Source organism: Cebus imitator, unplaced genomic scaffold (assembly GCF_001604975.1).
Source record: "Cebus imitator isolate Cc_AM_T3 unplaced genomic scaffold, Cebus_imitator-1.0 Scaffold214, whole genome shotgun sequence".
Taxonomy (NCBI): Eukaryota; Metazoa; Chordata; class Mammalia; order Primates; family Cebidae; genus Cebus; species Cebus imitator.
This window is the reverse complement of record NW_016107529.1, coordinates 960,254-976,147: the sequence shown is the minus strand read 5'-3', so window position 1 is coordinate 976,147 and position 15,894 is coordinate 960,254. Positions and strand designations below refer to the sequence as shown.

General features: G+C 45.8%; 1 long non-coding RNA gene across 1 annotated transcript in view; it reads left to right on the top strand.

Annotated features, from left to right (window-relative positions):
* Nucleotides 1-6,185: 6,185 nt before the first annotated feature.
* LOC108318014 overlaps nucleotides 6,186-15,894 on the top strand; it is a 43,017-nt gene continuing 33,308 nt past the window's right edge. The window contains exon 1 of the long non-coding RNA XR_001830986.2: nucleotides 6,186-6,261. This is a non-coding gene — a long non-coding RNA (uncharacterized LOC108318014). The remainder of the gene's footprint in view (nucleotides 6,262-15,894) is intronic.

The window sequence follows — 15,894 nt, the reverse complement described above, 5'->3', positions numbered from 1 at the left end:
ATTTCCATACAACAGCAAGGTCTTGTCTGGTTACTGTAGAGTGAGGGGCCATGTGAAAGATGAGGCTTGGGGGTAGTCAGCAGAAGGCAGAGGATGAAGGGGCTTCTTAATCATGTGAAGAGACTTAGACTTTATCCTCAAGGCACTAGGGAGCCAGGGAATAGTTTTAAGCAGGTGAAATGCCATCACTTAAGGCATAGAGGAAGTGGAACTCTTAAAGGAAACTGAAAAGAGATAGCCAGTGAGGCTGGGAAGATCAGCACACCCAGGAACATTCTAGGAGATAATGTTGGTGCTCCACACAGGTCCCCTTGGGTCCCCATACCTCACTTCATGTTCTTTCAAAAGCACCTAGGCTCTTCTTTGGTGAATGGCTCTTAGGCTACTGGGAATTAGCACTAGCCCATTGTCACAGACAGCCAGAAGTGTCTGAGAGTTTACAATGATTGTTGGATGTTGGAAGGGGGAGAGTGAAAGCCCAGCTCCCTTGCCTTGAGTTGGGATGATGTACACTTCAGATTTCTCCTTCAGGATCAGGCTCAAGTCTACCCTCTGTGGGACTTTTGCCTGAGAACACAGCCTTATTTGGCTCCTTGTCCTTCTTGTCCTGCTTTCGTTACTCCCTTACCATTTTCCCCTAGAAACATTTCCTTAATACATCACTTGCATATGAATCTCCACGTCAGGGTCTGTCATTAACTCTTAATAGTTGGTAGAGTAATTTCAATTTGATGTTTCCCAGAGAAGACTATGAAATACTTGAGCAGAGACTAGGTCTAAGTTGTTCATGAATCCCACTGCCATGATCACAAACAAGTCATGATCCTGACTACAGTGTAGCCTGGTCTTACCAGAGACTATTCCTGGACCTCAGGTCTTAAGTGCCTTAATGTTGGCCACAATCACTAGGTCAAGAGATCGAGACCATCCTGGTCAACATGGTGAAACCCCGTCTCTACTAAAAATACAAAAAATTAGCTGCGCATGGTGGTGCGTGCCTGTAATCCCAGCTACTCAGGAGGCTAAGGCAGGAGAATTGCCTGAACCCAGGAGGTGGAGGTTGTGGTGAGCCGAGATAGCGCCATTGCACTCCAGCCTGGGTAACATGAGTGAAACTCCATCTCAAAAAAAAAAAAAAAAAAAGTTGGCCACAGACTGAGCGATCCTGGCCTCAGCCTGAGCTCTGATTCTAGCCACAGACTGAACCCTAAACCTGATCATTCTCTGAACCTTAATCTTGGTCACAGCCTGATCCCTGATCTTGGTGCATGCTGAGGACTGATCCCAGCTATTGATTGAGTCATAAACCTGGCCCTGACCTAGTCATAGACTAAATCTGGACCCATCTAATATGGCCATTATCTCACAAGGGGCCCAGTGCACCACCCTCCTGATATTTCAACAACCTGTTACTCACATGTTTACTGCTCCTTGTTTCTTGTCTCAGCCTCACACCTCGATTAGACCTTGAGTACTCCCGGGACACATCTGCCTCACAGGCTGGCATAGTGTGGGGCCTCTACAGGCTACTGACAAGGGTGGCTTGCTGAGTGACCACACTCTGATAAGAATGTGTTCACAGCGGCAACAGGAGGGTAAAAACAGGAACCACTAAGGTCCAGTCACAGAAGAATGTGTTGACTGCCTCTACCTGGCCATCTCTCTGATCAAAGCACATTTGAGAAAAACATTTGCCTTTTTACATACAACACAACAGAATTCCAGGTAACAAAATCTGCTTTTCCTTAATTAAGAGTCTGCCAGAATTGGCAGAACAGTTGGGGACCTGAGGACAAAGAACATGAGAAGGAGAACTTTCGCCTTCCCAGGCAGAAAATTAATTATAAAATCAGATTGTGTTACCAGAATTGTTTATATCTGTGTTTTAAGGAATTTGCCATCTTCTGAATCTAATAGATGCAACAGTCAGAGCTTGACTGCTACAAGTTTTTAATTTGTTTGGAAATTAGTTCAAATAATGAAGAAATGCTTTTCAATACAACATGAAGGCAATACAATCGGCACATCTCCCTTTAAACAATGAAAACAACAATTTTCAACATCGAATAATTAAATAAAAGCATGTGTCAGAAACAGGTTTTTAACCTCTGGTTTGGAGCAATGTCATTTCTAAGGATATACTAATATCTATCAAAACTTCATACTTTAGCACTGTTTTGATCTATATCATTTTTGCCCTTCAAAACAGGCCTGAGAATCTGGTAGGTAACCTCCTTGTCTTCCATTTCACAGAGAGGAACCCCCAGCTCAGCAGAATGAAGTCACTTGCCCAGGGACATCCAGCTGAGCTGATACTCTTTGCACTCCCTTTGCTGCTTATCTCTGGGTTTGGTAAAGGTTTTTATCTTTACAAGAAACAGGTAAGTGGCTTTGTGTTTCAACTTGTGAGTTTCTTTTCAATGGGCAAACTAGTCTGAAATGTTAATGATGACTGATGATGTAGACAAAGTCCATACATTACAGCTGTGTAGGCCATTTTCATGTAAGACTGCGTACCAGCTCCAGTTTGACCGCCATCCACCCACTGTGTGATCTTGTACATGTCACCTTTCCTCTCTGAGCCTCCGTTCTTCCTCAGTAAATGGGGGGTAATGTCTACCTCGCTGATTTGTATGAAAAGCAAAGGTTTTGTTGGTATGTTAAGGAGTAATTGTGAATTAGTTAGTGGTTATGAGTGTTAACAACTCTAGTGCAAAACCACAGTGGTGTTATGGCAGCTAGAACCATGCTGGGTGTCTGGTAAGTCCCTGAGCTATGTTTTCTGAGGTTGCTCCTTGCCCATCTTCAGGGTGAGACATAGCCCTCAGGATACAGGAGCTACAGAATGACATTCCTCAATGGGTGACTGAGCTTTAAGAGAGAGTTTCTCAAACTCACCACCGAAGAAAGGAGAGTCTTTTCTTGGTTCCCTGCTCCAAGAATTTTCCACTGGAAAGTGGATTGGGGAATGGCCTGGTGGGCAGGGTTTCTTACTGAAGTTACTTTTAACTTGTTTTATAGTCCTTAGAGGTGGACCAGACTTTAGAAAGCGAAGAGCAAGAGGAGGGGCTTCTAGGGAGATGCTGTACCCGAAGAAAAGTGCAGAGGTGCAGGGACTGAGGAGGACAAGGCTGGGGGAGGTGGATAGGAACAATGTCAGGCTGACTGAGTGCCACTGAAGTTTGGGGGAGAGGAGTGGCACTTACTGATTTTCTGTTAGGTGCTTTACATATGGCAGCCATTTAACCCTGTGAAGGTAGGTATCATCATGCCCATTGTATAGACTGAGAAGCTGAAATTTCAAAAAAGAAGTAAATGGCTGTAGTCATACCACTAGGGAGGGCAAACACCCAGATTTGAGGCAAGTTCTAATGAATTCCAAAGCCTTGTCCTTTCCAGCACAACTTTCTACCTTCCAGTGCAAAATGGTGTATGCATGCTCAAATAGGAAATTGTGAGGTCACATTCCTGGGAGTGGGGGCCATTAGGGGTTATGTAGAAGAGGGGAGCAGAACTACCAGCTCCTAATGTCCTCTGTTCTTCCCAACAGGAGGCTCAGAGTCCTGCAACACTGGGTGTGCAAGGCAGCATCCTCCCTTCCTTTCTCTCATCTTCTCACTCCTGCTGCTGTACTGGCTTCCTTCTCCCTCCCCATTATCCAATATTTTATTGCCTGCCAAGATGTCTAGGGACAGCCCTCAGTGGCTGGCTATGTCCTGATAAGTAATTTGCATGCACAACACACAGCTGAGTAACAGTGGGGCTGGGCTGGGATCCAGGAAGTTAGAGCTTTTTGCATTGTACAGTTCTCGTGCCAAATACTGCCTAGCACATAGTAAGTGCTCAATGAATAGTAACTCTTTTTCTGCAGGACCTAATGTCCATCCCACTGGAGGGTCAGAATTTTAGAGCCTGAAGATGCATTTGCCCTCCCTTCCCTTTGGAAGCAGCTCTTGTCACTGGTCAAATTTCAGCCTTTTCCAGAAGTAGGAGGACTAAAGCTTCCCAGTGTCTGTAGCTTAGGCTAGGGAGGCTGCAGCGAAAGGGTCTGACCCCCATAGAAAAAGGTGGCCCAGCCTCAGCTCCAGCAGCCTCTCCAAAGAGTGAGGCCCTGGCTGCTTTGCATGCAGGATGAAGGCTCCTCTGGTCAATTTGCTTTCACTAATGTCAGGCCCCCGCGGCGCTGTCGTTGGTTGCATAGCAACTGGCCGTGCAGCGCGGCAGAGGTGGCCATGCATAAAAGATGACACATGATGGTGGGGCACAGGGTGACGATTTGCAAATTTAGATACAGTCGCAGCAGGAATATGAACTGGGCACTCGACAGGCGTGGGGGTGGGTGGCTCTCTTTGTCTCCTCCCATCTCATTCAGAAAGCCAGGTTCCCACTGTATTGACAGAGGTCTGAGGAAAGGGAGCAGAAGTGGAGAAGTGCGGCTTGACTTCAGTCCCCAGGAAACCAGCAGCTGGGCTGAAGGGGAAAAGGGGAAGTAAACAAGTTTGGGCAGCATGGTCCCCTGAGGACCCCTCCCAGGCAACCTGGCTTTCCCACAGATTCCTCCAACCCTGTGGAAGGCTGAGGAAAGCAGCTGGTCCCAACACCCTTCCTGTGCCAGTGGGTCTTCTCTTACCCTCTCCTGACAGCTGTAGGGAGAAGAGATGTGCTGGACTGGGAGTCTTCAGCCCTGGGTTCAACTCCTGGTTCTACCATTTCCTGATATTAGGTACCTCAGCAGGTGACTTTAAATCACATTCAATTCAATCTATCTAATACCAATTTAGCACCAGGCACTGATCTGGGGCTGAGGACACGACCTTATAAAATACAGTCCCTGTCCTTGAGGAGCTCTCGGTGTTGTGGGAGAAACAGATATTCACATGATGAGATTATACTTTAATACACTGAATGCAAAAATAGCAGACTAGGGAGGGGTCAACTTCTGCTCTCAGTTTTAAAGGTAATATAGGAACTGCCCAGGAAGGCAAGGAATGGAGGGAAGTGTCCCAGGCAAAGGAAACAGCATAGACAAAGGCACATGGGTGAGAACCAGAATGTATTCTCAGCAGGAGGTGGAGGGAAATTAAAGGTGTTGATGTGGCCAAAGAGTAAAATTTAGTACCTCAACCTCAATGAGGACATGCCTGGGAATCTCCTAAGATCCTCGCAGATGCTTGGTTTATCCTTCGCCCACCTGCTACCCTCACCATCTAAAGAAGTGGTAAACCATTCAGTAATTAATGGCCACCTTGAAGGGTTTGGAAATCAATCCAACCCAAACTCCTTATTTTAGAGAGGAGGAAGAATACCCAGAGAAGAGGGTAAGCTGTCAGAGGCCGCTCATTTACCTAGGTGGGGACAGAGGAAGAAGAGGGCATAGAAGTGAGTAGGGCAGTAGGGTACCTGTCAATGTGGATTCTGAAATTCTCCTATGATGGGGACACAGTGATTTCACGCATAGAGATAGGTTCCTTCAGGAAGAGCTGATCTGGGGAACAATTCTAGTGCAAACACCGTCTTCAAATGTAAGCTCTCTGAGGGGAGGGACATTTTCCCCTCTTTGACAGCAACAGTGATAGGTCCTTGCTGAATCACTATTGAATGATTTAATTGCTCAGGGTTTTGACACTCATCATTTTATTTTATATATATATATTTGAGACAGGATCTCACTCTGTCACTGGCTGGAGTTAAGTGGTCTGGTCGTGGCTCACTGCAGCACCAAACTCCTGGGCTCAAGCAATCTTCCGGTCTCAGCTTCCCGAGTAGCTAGGACTGCAGGTGCACACCACTACACCCAGCTAATTTTAAATGTTTTTGTGGAGATGGAGTCTCACTGTTGTCAAGGCTGATCTCAAACTCCTGGCCTCAAGCGATCCTCCTGCCTCTGCTTCCCAAGATACCCATTGTTTTATTTGATCCTCCCCAAATCTCTGAGGTAGGTATTGTATCTCCATGTTTTCAGATGAGGGAAGAGCTCAGAGAGGAGCAGGAACTTGCCCAAATCACTCAGCTTCACCTCTTACCCCATTTTCTGATTCATGATGCCATGTCCTTGTCCTTCCACAGCTTAGACTTCTATTCTGGGGCGCATTTGGGTAATTGTAACAATGACAACAGACAAATTTCTGATGCTGGGAGCAGAAAGTTGGGTTTGGAGGCCATCGCTAAGCTATAAGTGTCCAAAACAAAAGAAGCGATTTGATTATACTTTGCCTGGGCCTCCCTGAACAGGATCACATACCACAGTGGAACCTCTGACAGGTAAGGTGGCTTCCCTCATGCCCTATCATAATTTTCATCATTCTTGAGAACCATGGAGGAGTCCAAATGCCAGCTCAGACACTTACTTGCTAGATGACCTCAGGTAATTCATTTTGCCTCTATTTCTCAGTTTCCTTTTTGGTGAAATAAGGACACAATTAGCATCCACCTTACGGAGCTGTGAAAAGTAAATACATTCATATATGCGAAGTCTTAGAACAGTGCCTGACATACGGTAAGTGCTTAATAAAAGTTTGACATTATACCAAAAACCTAATAATAATTATTGGAGCAGAGAGAAGAAACACAATTCAGCTTAGGATAGGAATTGGAAGTTGGAGGATGAGAAAAGGCCTCCTAAAGGATCTGATAAGATGAGTTGAGTCTAGAAAGACCTAGGAGTCAGACAGTCTAAGAAGTAGAGAAGGGTGTTCCAGACAGGGGGAGCAGTGGCTACTAAGCCTCAGAGGCTCCAACCCTTTATTTGGAAACTGAGATGCAGAGAGGGTAACTCACCTGTTGAAGGCCGTGCAACAATCATTAGTGGAGCCAGGCTGGGCCCTAGGCCTCAGGCTTAAGGGAAGAGATCTGGATACCTCAGGGGGCAAGGTCTACAGATGAACATGGCCTCATGCCCTCTCTGCTGGGGTTATATGTATAAGGTACAAGGCTGGAAAGGTAGACAGGTGAGACAAAACTTCTCCAATGTTCAGGGGACTAGTGGGAAGCCAGATCCTGCATGACTTTTGAGCTTCCACCTGAAGAAAGGGGAGCGGGGATCCCCAGGTGGGCTGGTAGGCTGTGCCTTGAGCCTCTGGAAGCTGAGGGGCTCACTGAGCTGCTGAGAAAACTTGTAAAGCCCCAGATCCTGGTGAGGATGTGTGATCTGCATTATTGATAAATCTGGAATCTGTGTGGTAGCACACACCTGGTCTGTGTAAGGAGCCCAGAGGAGGCAAACGCCTCCACAGTTCAGATCCTCCAGTGTGGGGCCCATGCATTCCCAGTGGCCTTTCCATGCTCTATGTGCTGTGGCATCTGTGAGGGGCTGGCTAAGGATCATTTCTCCTTCTTTCCTGAGAACCCCCATGGAGGGTGTCTGGGTGAGGCCTTGACTGACATGAGCCCAAGAATTTTGGTTCTGACACCTGAAGACATATTTTCTCTTAAGATGCATTCTGGTTACTCTTGGGAGATGTGAATCATGGGGGCCATGGGGCCTAGTAGTTTCATGGGGACAATCGCTACAGTCTAGGGAAATGCCGGAAGATTCAAATCCCTGATCTACTGTCTCCTGGGTGTCTGAACTTGACCAAGTTATTTAACCTCCTCCTCAGTCATACAATGCAGATAGTAACAGCACCAACCTTGGGATTATTTAGAAGATTAAATGAGGCTGTGCATATAAAACATTTGGCAAATTAATGACCTGACACAAAGGAAATGATCAATGTGAACTATTTAGTAGATTCTCAAATTTAACTCACATTCCAACTCAAATCTGCAGAAAAAACGTATTACTTCTTTCTATTGATGATCTGGACTTCCTTCTGAGCCTCCTCTCTTCCTTTTAGTTCTGGTCAGGATAAAATTCTGGCTTTTTTTTTTCTTAATGTCGGAGGCCGAATATTACTTTCTCTCTCTTGGAATCCCTTTTGGAAGATTCTCAACTTCACACTAGTTAGACGGGGCAAGGCTCACGTACTTGGAGGTGCAAAAGAGAATAATGTTTTATTAATTTCGAGAATATTCCATCTGCTACTCTTTTATTATTCTAATAATGATGCAGGGCCCCTGTCACCCAATTCAGGTTATAGTTAGGATTGCGGTATGTCTTACATCCCAAGGCCAGAACAAGGCATGGGCTGTCCAGGGAGGGACTGCCAGAGTGGGCCCCTCAAGGGCACCTCCCTGCATTTGCAGAGGCAGCTGGTCACAGAAACCCTCCCTCCAAAGAGGGCCCCTCATCTCTACACCATTCCATTTGTACCCACCACTGCCATTATGCCAAGGAAACCCGCCATCTCCTCAGATCCCAGCCACCTGACCATCAGTGAAAGCCCCTGTCTGGTCTTTAAAGACTTCTGCCAAGAACAGTTAGCAGAGAAAAGCAAAAAAGGGCTTGTGTTATATCTATTTATATATTAAAAAAAAAAAACCTCACAAAACAAAAAAACAAGAAAATCATCCCCTTCTCTCCTAGAGACTCTTTTTTGAATCAGCATCCAACTGTCTCCTGCCTGCCACCCATAGAACTCAGACTTAGAGTCAGATGGAGAGCCTCAGAGGGCTTAGGAGGAGGGACCTCCAGGATCTACCCAGTGATGTCACCACTGGCCTGGCCTGGCCTGGGCCATGAGGAGTCAGTCTACAGCTAACTAGAGCTCCCTGTCTGCATACTGTTCCGTCCCACATGTCTGTAGCTCTGGTCTAGACAGTGGCTGGAGGATCTCTGGGCCACTCTGGCCACCAAAGGGTAGAATGACCAGTACAGGATTTTAGATGGTTTGAAGTGACTTCTAGCAAGCTACTAAACTTCTCTGTACCTCAGTCTCCTCTCTCTAAAATGGAAATAATCTAGGGTTAGTATAGGAATTAAATGAGTTGATTTTTAAAAAGTTTTTAGAATAGTCTCTGACACATAGTATGTGCTATGTAAATGTTTGTTAAATAAATAAAATGCAAAGATCATAGCGTTACACAGCACTGACTCACAAGTGCAAAAGTAGTTTCCATTTAATTCTTCTTTTAATCTGTGTGATTACAACAAGAGGTGCTTACACCTCAGGTCTGCACTAATATGTCTTGAGTACCTCTCTTAACATGCTTTTCCCCAAATGGGGGCAGGTTTCAGACTCAGAGCCTTTGGCAGGCAAGGGCTGCTCTAGAATTTAGTAATTTTGTTTTATTTTCAGTGTAATTAATTTTACATTTACCTTTTCTTCTTTGTATGTAATATTGGTTTTCCATTTATGATAGAAGTGATATAAAACTCATTTAAGATACAAATTGAGTAAATCTAAAGAAAAACATTAAGTAATAACATTGGTGACTTATGGCCATGGCAAAAACTGACTTTGGGAAATGAATCTCAGAAGTTAGTGACATACACGCACACACACACACACACACACACTCTCACACACTCACTCTCTCCCTCTCTCTCTCTCTCTGTCTGTCTGTCTCTCTCTCTCTAAAGGGAGGACTGCCCGCACTGCCCTAACTGGTCCTGGGGCACTGATTTTTGATCTACTTTGTGAAGTATCTCTCCTTGCCCCCATACCTGTGTCTCACATGGGCCCACCTGGCTGACACCACCTTCATGGTACCCAGTGAGTGCATACAGTCCAGCTCTCCGGACATGCCCTAAATTGGTGCCTCTCAAGGTTCTGCCACTGCAGAGGTCTCTCTCCCCTCACTCTCTGTCTCCTCACTCTCTCTCCCCTTGCTCTCTCTCCGCTCGCTCTCTCTTCCCTCACTCTCTCTCTCTTTTTTAATCTTCCTGCCTGGCAGAGTGGCTGTAAATTACCACATTAATTTCCAAATCAAGCCAAGTTCCATAGTAACAGACCAGTTCCCATCCAGACCTGAAAAGATTCATTAGGAAGTTGATTCGCTAAGTGCCCTCAACTTACTCCTTCAAAACAACAGCTGCATTTACCCAATTCTGATAGCTCGACAGGGGTGAGGGCTCCAAGTAGCTGCGATGCCAGAGTGAGTCCTTGAGCAGGAAGGGTGGGGATTTCAGGAGCAGTGGAATCTGCCCATGTGGCCATCAGAAGAAATCCGGGTACTTCAGTGAGGGGGATGCTGACCTGCCTGCCCCTCACTTCCCTGGAGAACTCCTGGATGCCTATTCCATTTGTTCCATTTGTGGACAGACTTGTTAAACCCGCTGGAGAGGTGGCTGGGGAATATCTTGGGCACTGGCAGGCCCTGGGACACTGGAACTTTGTGGAGTCTCTCTCCTTGCCTCCATCCCTTTGTCCCTCATGAGCCCAGCCCATGTTGGAACTGTGGCTGTGGGGCAATAATAGGGGACACAGGCCACCCCAATCTCTTTATGCTGAAGGGAAGGACTGAGAAGCTAGGGAATATATTTCATGGTCAAAAGGGTTCAGTAAAAATATTTCTTTACAAGGTTCAGGTAATTTTCTGTGTAAACTGTCCCCAACAGGGTATTCTTTGAAAGCCTCCATATTCTCATGTATAAAATGGAGACAATAATACTTTCTCATAGGTTGCCTTGAGGCCTGAATGGGACAGCGTATGAAGAGTATTTGGTACAGTGCCTGGCATGAAGTTAGCTCTCTTTATCTGTGATGCTGATGATAGAGTGATGATTCAAAGTTCACGTTCTGTCAACGGCACCACTATCTACCCAGTGATCCATCCCTCTCCTTTGGCACTCCCTCATCCAGCAGGTGGACAGATCCTGAAGGTGCCTCTTCCTAAGCATGTCTCTGTCCCACCACTGGCTCATCTTTTCCCTGCCCTAGTGAGGCTGTCCTCAGCTTTTATTGGGATGTTAACTGATGTCCCTGTCCCAGTCAGAGCTGAGAGGGGCAAGTGAGGCAATGTCTCCTCATTTCTCCCTCCTTTCTCTCCCCTAAGGAGCAGCGGTTTAGGTGGAGGCTTTGGAGTGGCTAAAGCTCTAAGGAAGACTGACATGGAGTCTCATTAGGATTTGTGACTCACTCACTGTGTGATTCTGGGCAAGGGACTTGACTTCTCTGAGCCTACATTTTCTCATCTGTAAAACTGTAGATGTTCTTCTCACCTAATAAAATACTGCGAGGTTAAATGATATTGTGTTTGTGAATTGATTAGCTCAAGTCCTAGTCTAGAATAAATGTTAGCTACTCTGTCCCTTTTCCAGGTCTGGGCCTTGTGTTGGGCCCTGGAGCTCAGAGCTGGGTGCACCTTACACCCTGCCCTCCAGGTGCTCACTTGCAGGTGGGAGAGATGGACATTGAAGGTGTAATCATAACTCAAGGCACCAGAGGTGGTAGGGGGCTCTCCAGGAAGACTTCCTGAAGGAGGCCACACAGACTGGAAGGACTGGCCATGTGGCATAGCAGGATGGGAATTGCACATGAGCAGATATTCAAACTTGTTCCAAACACACTCTGAGGCCAAGGCCCTGGGCCCAAGTTTCCTGCAGAAATCTGAAGAGTGTGTAGTTAGAGGTCAGCTGGCCAGGCCAATATGCCTGTAAAAAACCAAGGCTCATCATAACAAGGGGAGAAATGCCTGATGTAGGCGATGGGGTAGCGGTGGGGGATGGAGACAGCAAACCACCATGGCATGTATGTACCTATGCAACAATCCTGCAAGATGCAGGATGTGCACATGTACCCCAGAACCCAAAGTACAAAAAAATAAGAAACAAAGCGCAGGGCTGTGGTGATCATTTTGAAATGGGGTTGTGGGGCAGTGGTGCAGGACTCAGGACTGGCCCTGGGGAAGACTGAGGCAGGGACAAGTGGGAGGGATCACCCTACCAGGAAGAGAACCAAGGTGCAGCCATGCCTGGAAGAGCTCCCCACTGCTTTTTGTTTTGTTTTGTTTTGAGATGGAGTCTTGCTCTGTTGTCCAGGTTGGAGTGCAGTGGCAAGATCTCGGCTCACCGCAACCTCCACCTCCTGGGTTCAAGCAATTCTTCTGCCTCGGCCTCCTGAGTAGGTGGGACCACAGGCACCTGCCACAACGCCTGGCTAATTTTTGTATTTTTATTAGAAATGGGGTTTCACCATATTGGCCAGTCTGGTCTCAAACTCCTGACCTTGTGATCTGCCCACCTCAGCTTCCAAAGTGCTGGAATTACAGGCGTGAGCCACTGCACCTGGCCAAAAGTTCCCCTTTTGATAGCACCTAGTTTGGGGGTGACAATTTCCTAGCAGTTTCCTGTCTGTGCTGAAACAGCTTCAAGCCAGTGTGCAGGTTCTCCTGGCAGCTGCCCAAAGGCGAAGTTTTCCTAATGGCATTTGTATTTGCATTACACATTCCTACAGCCTGCCGGGTGGGGGGTGGGGGGACTTGTTTTAATTTGGCAGAAATTAATAAGTCTGAGTGGAGAGACATCACACATAGGGCTGAACATGGCATTGTCACCCCTTCTAATTTGTTAGACAATACAGCCCTGCTGCAGCTTCCAGTGTAGATTAGGAAAAATAAACACATGTATATTAATGACTTTAAAAGATTTCTATTTATCCAAGCATGTCTCTTTCTTTTTATTCAGCAAATCATCAGATCAATAATTAGTCCCCATACATTTTAATAACTAGAGTTTTCACTTACGATTGTTTTTTATAATTTTGCATTTATGTTTGACAAGTTCCTGTTTAGTTTGAAAAGGGAAAAAGAAAGTCAGAGATGGTTTCTTCTTGTGTCATGGTGTCTCAAATCTAAAAGAGCAGAGAAGATGTGAGCTGAGAGGGGTTCACTGAAATGTGGAGAGTCTCCTGGACTGCTTGTGTTCTGGGTGCTTCTAACCTCAGGGATGTGTATGTTGGGTGGGAGCAGGGATTGGATTCTTCATCATTCGTTGTTTGTAAAATATTGTAATTAGCATTACGACCTGCTCAGAAAGGAGATCCAGTGGGGGAAGATGGGGAGCTGTTTCACATGCTGCAACCAGCTAAGCATCTTCAACAGGTATTTTATCAATTATAACAAATGTACCACACTAACACATGAAGTTAATAATAACACATGAAGGAAAAAACATGCGGAGTTGGGGCAGGGATATGTGTGAATTATGTGCTTTCTGCTCATTCTTCTATAAACCTAAATAAACTGCTCTAAAGAAGAAGAGTAAGATTTTAGTCCCCCATACTTTTAACTTTGAGCTCCTTTGTCCTTCAGGAAAGGCCATTGTCACAGTGTGGTGGGAGGTACCTGAGATTCACTGACACCTACTTTACACCAGGCTCTTTCTGTATTGCCATTGAACCCGTGACCAGCTTGTTCAGCAGGTGTTATTACTCCGCCTTACAGAAGTGGGGACATGAGTCACAGCGGGTCACACAGCTGGGAGGGCCCTGAACTGTGGTCTGCCCGACTCTGTCTGCACCGTGACTGCTTCCCACTCCTGCCCCTTCACGTCGCTTCTTTCCACTCTTCTATTATGATGCAGCACATAACAATTTCTTCCAGGAAGCCTGCCCTGGCTCCTCAGGTTTCCTCTGTGCTTCCCTGTGTCATGGCACCAGTCTGTGCTGCAGGAGTGTAGATCAGTGCTCTGTGTCTACACCGGTGGGTTGTCATCCTATGTTGACATGATGTCTCTCTCATTAGAATCTGAGCTCCTGGGGGTGGAGACTCTACTTATTTATCTTTGCCTTTTCAGTCCTTGAAATATTTGTGGAAGAAAGAAAGGGAGGGAATAAAGGAGAGTGATAAGAAAGGAAGAATGGATTATACTAAAATAAATTGGACAGATTCTAAAGTTTTAGACTTTCTTGATGCAAAATATTCAGGGTGAATAGAAAGGCTTCATTTCTCTTTCTCCATCTTTCTCTTTTTAGTTTTTATGAATGTGAAGGTTTTAATTCATTATTAAAGGCCTATTATTATTTTTTTAAGGAACTAAATGCTCTAAGCAAGGCAAAGAAGGCTAAGACATGTCTTTATTTTCTCAGACCTTATCATGGAGCTTGAGAGACACATATATAAGATATGTTAAATAATGAAATAAGGGAGCTTACTTAGAAGAGGGGGAGTGGGGGACTTATTTATTAAGCATCTGCAACCAGCCAGGAGCTGAATTAAGGACTTTGCATATTTTATCTCATCCAATCCTCACACTTGTGCAGTGGGCATGACAGCCCGCATTTTATAAATAAGGACACTGAGGTTCAGGTTTGGGGAACCAAATGACTCATAGAACTAGCTGCTAAGAAATATGGGTCAGAGGGCTTGCAGATTTGTCAATTTCCCAAAGCTTATTCTCAGTCAGGTTCTCAAATGAAGAGACCAGTCACCACATAGGGGTTCCCAGGGGCAGTAGCAGCATACTACTACTCTGCTGGCCCTGACCTGCTAGCCTGCTCAGCTGCCAGCCCCAAGGCTCTCTTGCATTGCCCAGGCCCTGAGCCATCCTGAAGCTGGCAGGATGGCTTTGCGCTTAGCCTCAATAGTGGGTGAGTTCTGGAATTAGGCTCACAGCCCAAGCCTAGCATGTCGGATACCTGCTGGGAGCTCTCTGATCCATATCCTCCTTTCTTACTGGTTGCAGCAACCAGTAGATGCTTGCTGCAGTTTCCCTGATAGACCTCCAGTGTCCTACAGAGGCCTCAGCCCTGCCCCTAGCCTGCTTGGCTGACACCTTGATCCTATAACTGGCTATTCCCTCTAGCTGAAGGGGCAGAAAGAGTAACATCATGTCAACCAGTGTCCACTTTGCAGTGAAGCAAATCCCTCTGGGTATTTCAAGCAGAAGACTTGGTTACAAAGCTATTGATGGACTGGAGAGCAAAAGGGGAAAGGAGGTGCTCCTCAGCGATTAGTTACTATAGGGAAGCCATTACTGCTACCAGGTCTGAAGAAGTAAAAGGAAGACAGTGGAGGCTGTACCCCTGCCGAGACATACCTAGAACTGATGTCAGTGCAGCTCCTGGAATCCAAGAGCCCGCACTCCCACAGATGACAGAAGCCAACAATGGCTTCAATTTTCTTCCCGCCTTCTGATGGCCCATGTGTGTCCCTCAACTGCAGAGCAGACTGGAACCCAGCTAGAATGGGAGTCTGAAAAATATAGCTCTCAGATTTCCAACTGCAATGGTGCATGAAAGACCAATTGATCACATCTACATAGGATGGAAAGAGCAGGGGCTTGAGAATCAGGTGCCTTTGGGTTCAAATCCTGGCTCTGCTTTAATGGGTCCTTGGGGAAATTATTTAACTCCCTCTGACTTGTTTTCTCATCTGTAAAATGAAAATAATAATAACACCTTATTCATAGGGCTATTGTGAGGCTTAATTGAGATTATACATATGAAACACTTAACACAGTCCCTATCCATAATAAGTACTCTCTGTAAATATTAGATACCATTGGCAGTAGTGTATTTCAGTTTACTTCCTTTCTATATATAATTGTACGTTTCCTGAACTGCTCATCTCTGACTCCTTACCACTACAAATCTGTACCCAGGTTCCCCATCTGTGAAGACCTTTAAAAATGAATCAGATCCTCAAAATATATACATTTTCAGATTACCTTCCACCTATTCTGCATGGAAGTGGGATCCTACCCAAAGTTGTACGTTTCCTCACTCTTCCTCTCAGTTTCCCTGGTGATTATGAGAAAGTTAACGGGGTTCAAGCAGAAGGGTTAACAGGGTTCAACCAATCATGCCTTCCCAACAGTCCCCCAAAGTCTTAACTCATTTCAGCATTAACTCAAAAGTCCACAGTCCAAAGTCTCATAGGTGGAAGGGACAAAGCAAGTCCCTTCCACCTATGAACCTGTAAAATCAAAAGCGAGTTATTACTTCCTAGATGTAATGGGGCTACAGGCATTGGGTAAATAATACATATGTTCAAAATGGGAGAAATTGGCTAAAGCAAAGGGGCACAGGCCCCATGCAAGTCTGGGACCACTATGTGCCCATATATGTGTTCTCC